A 4427-nucleotide genomic window follows, 5' to 3' on the forward strand; every position below is an offset into this window, starting at 1 on the left:
TTTGTGTAAATATTTCAAAAATCCCATGTTAGTTTCCTTTTCATTTTATTTTTCGTATGTCTGACACCTTCATTCGAGTAAATATTTCAAGTAATCTCATGTTTGTTTTCATTTCCTATTGTCATGACAACTCTATTAAATAAAATCTTGTGATTTGTTGGTATTTCAAGTGTTTCTATTGTCATTGCATTGATGTCGGTTTTACCTCCACTCATAAGACGGTCACCCCACCCATGGGGCAAAACGTCATTTTGCACAAAAAACAACTAAGATTTATTACCGTTTTCATTATAATTAAATAAATGTATGTATAGTTATCATGAGATATGTAAAGAATGAGATTGACATCATATTTTGATAAATCTGCCATCAGATTTCCATTAATTGAGCTTCAACAACACTAGCTGGTCCGTTTTGCCCAACTTCCCCCTACTTAATAATATTGCAGATTAAAGATTATAGATTTAAATATGGTATCACAAACTAGAAACTTTGAAATTGAAAAATCGACGGACCGATAACTTGACAAACTGAAAATTTGATGTATTCAACTTGATCTTCTCAATATATAATCATCCTATAAGAATTGTTATGCAAGATTTCAAGTTGATCAGTTCAGTAGTTCAGACGTGATTTATGCACCATTATTTATTTTCTATTCCGTATAAGACGATTCTTTTTTCTTATAGTAATTATTATAGATTTCAATTCTCAAAACCCATATGTAGCACATTGATCAATACTGTAAATTGATTTCTCCTAAGAGTGATTCCTTGTATTCATCCGGATTGTGGCCGAGTACAGTATGGTCGAGAGGGCTATTTAATAATTCAATCACGTCGCAATCTCTCCACATCTCGATTTTGTACATTAGACAAGATTCATCATATCATCACTACTTCTAATGATGTAGCCTACTCCGTTTGGCTGTGAGAAATATTATGTTGAAGCACCCGCACACAGCAGAACACAGCACACTTACAAATGCGCCCGCGTCACTAACGAGCTAACGAGCGAATAGAGAAGCAAGGTGCTTCAACTTTGTCAAGCGGGCTGCTTTTAATGCTAATCAAAAGCCCTTCTTCAATTAGCCGGTAAATGGGTGAGGTTTCGCTCATTACAGTATTGGATTTAATGACTTGGTGGAGGTGATCTTGGAAAATTATTCCACGGGTCAGGGTTGGTTGATGGGAAGGGGAAGGGGATTCTTCTGATGAATGCCCTGCTGAGTTTGGGTTAACTAGAAGAGGATTCACTCTGACCAGCAAGGATTGAGGCTTGTTGGAGAGGTAGTAGATAAGATCGTAGTGAATCGTACCGCAGGAAGCAGTCTCCAACATTTACTTTTCCAGTACCTTCCCACCCACCTACCGGCCACTGACGAAACCTTCACTGCCAATCTTGCCCTTCTATAAATAGGACATACCGTCAGTCGACCTGTCTACACAACTAACCGATCTTCTGTGGCCTACAGATGATGCAGCCTCCAAATTGCAGACGTTATCGAGAGGTTGAATGGCCTCCTATTCAAACGATCTCACCTCAGTCCGCCTCAAATGGATCGAACGACAGCGCTCACCTCAACTAATTTGAAGCCACTCCATGCTTTATGATGATATTGAGCCGTTCATCTCACAATTGATTCGCCACGTCGATTGTATTTCAATTTGGTCATCTCGAATTTCAACTCTATCAGATCGATTTCCTGTTCTACAGAATATTAATGAAATAGCCATATTGTTGACTCGTACATCTCAATCTAAAAAAGAGCGGTTTTTACATTGAAGGTAAACTGATTGATTTTATTTCAGCCATATCGAGCTTGTTGAACAATTCAAGAAAATCCATAATAATCCATAATTCATTCTTGATTGAATATTTTTCCACCTTCATAATTCATTATTATTTATTGTGATAATGCTTATCTGAAGTAGATCTTGTGAGTTGTTGGAAAACTATTATGAATAATAACAATTAAGATAATTGTTCATTAAACCGCAATCCACTGCAGTTACCTACGAGTCTAACAATATATGTTTTGAATGAATTGAAATAATTCAACGTGGAAAATCATTATATCAATGTTTATAACATAACTTGTTCACCAACTTTTCAAATCATCAAAAACCCAATTCTCCCCACCTTTGTATCAATAACATCATTATCTCATCATCATCATCATCATCATCATCATCATCATCATCATCATCATCATCATGTTATCATTTCCGTGATGAACTTTCAAGATGGACTTTCAATTTTAGTTGGATTAAATGTAATCATGCTCGTTAATAACTTGTGTGCGGGCTATAATTCAGTTGGAGGGGGTGGTGCGGCCTTTAGTTTATTGCGTCGGCTTGCATGACGAAACTCATTTTGTGGCTGATTCTATCAATGAAATATTGTTTGGACCTGACCTGCCGGGGTGACGACGTTCACAAGCACAAATGGTCATTTTCTGCTGGATCTATATCTGTATAGAATTAATGATATTGTAACTGTACCTATATCTATAAATCTAGTAGTTATAACCTACATTATAGGGTGGTAGTGAGTTCATTTTGTTGGGTGTTTCTTTTTGGGTGTGTGAGTGTTGGAGAAGGAATGAGAGGTAGGTGTACATAGAGTGAGAGAGCTCATATCCTTTTATGGTAAGAGTGAATTTGAATGTAGTAGAGTGGAGCCTACGCCCATACCAATTATAATGATCATTGTATGAATAAGCTGGAGTAATAATGCAGCGAACCTATTAAAAGCAGTTATTGCCATGGCAACCGAATTAAACAAAAGTAGTTGGAGATGTAGCTGTGTCACATGGGCATGGTGAGGGTGATGAGGTTGAGTGCGTCGAGGGTCATAAGTCATGAGGAGGGGCGGAGAAGTGCTTTAAGACGCATTTTGGACCAGGTTTACTCCCTTCGCCACCAGTGTTGCAACCATTACTTTTGTAGTGTCTTAATCAACGCGTCGCCCGCACCAAATGAGGGAGAATATCCCCCTAGCTTTCATGTCTCCTCTGACTGATACTGTTATCATTGTACACTGTAGCGCAGCCTTACTTACCTTACAAGTAACAATAATTCCACTGGCTGTCTCAATGAACCTGCCACCGCACTTCTCTCACTTCTCTCTGTTTCTCTACTTCACTGTTTCTCAGGCATTGTCTTTTCAAAGTGTGAATCTCTTGCTGTTGTTTAGCGTGCAGCCGACATTTAAAGAGCTACTGTGTACTTCCATCAGCATCTCATGAAGTCAGTCACCTTCCTCTATTGAGCGACTAAAAGTCTTGCAGAAAGTTTTCATACATCGTAGTTAATATATTTCATAGTATATTAGTTGAAAATCACAGGTTTCCTTGAACGAATTAAAATTTATGTCGTTTGGTATATGTTGTTCATGGTATTCAGACACATTATTCTCTTTCAGAAAATGATAGATAGATCAAGAAGTTATTGCATTAAGTAGAACTTAGTTGTAAATATGGAAAAATCTAAAATTGTTGTCTTCCGGAAAGGTGGTAAACTTAGAAGAAGTGAATAATGGTTCTATGGAGATGAGATTGATTGATTGAGTACTTTATTTATGTAGATTACAATATATACTGGCTTATACACTCATATAAAATGGCTTACAATTATAGCAAAATTATAGATGAATTTACATAATATAGACTAAGAAAATAATTATTGAGCTGTATATGATACGAAAAAAACAATTTGTAATAACTAAAGATAATATTGTTATGCATCTACATAAATTGGCGGAGCTTTGGACATATCAATGTCCATTCTTCGGAAAGAATATTCAAAATATCCTTCCCACTAACTCTCTACCAAAACGTTAATTCCATTAATTCAACTAAGGATTTATTTATTAATAAATGGAAATATTGTAAAAGTTTTACTTAATATGAATATTCAAGAGAAAGAAGAACAGAAAATTAAGTAATAAAGTAAAATAATTATATTCACACAGGGTCCGATCATTACATAGTTAAAATCAAAATTAAGTTTACTCCAAATAAAACAATCAGGAACAAACAAAGAATAGCAAGAAAGTATGATCCATCCAAATTAATAGGTAACTCTACATATGTAGAAATGACCAATAATTTGAAATCCGATAATTTGAAAGAGCTTACAAAAAACTTGATTCAGGCTGCTACTTCTGCAGCACCACCAAATCCACGGAAGAAACATCTTTGTTGGAACGAAGAATGTGACAAAGCATTTGAAAATCGTCACAAGTCTTGTCTTGAGCACCAAAGCAAGAAAACAGATGAATCATACAAAAATTTCATGGATATTCGCAAACAAGTCACAACAATTTTCCGGAAAACCAAAAGACAGTTTGAAATAGAGAGAATAGATAAAATAGAAGAAAATAGTCAAAAAGCCAACAGCCGGGATTATTTCCTAAATTTCAAA

Source organism: Nilaparvata lugens, chromosome 4 (assembly GCF_014356525.2).
Source record: "Nilaparvata lugens isolate BPH chromosome 4, ASM1435652v1, whole genome shotgun sequence".
Lineage (NCBI taxonomy): Eukaryota > Metazoa > Arthropoda > Insecta > Hemiptera > Delphacidae > Nilaparvata > Nilaparvata lugens.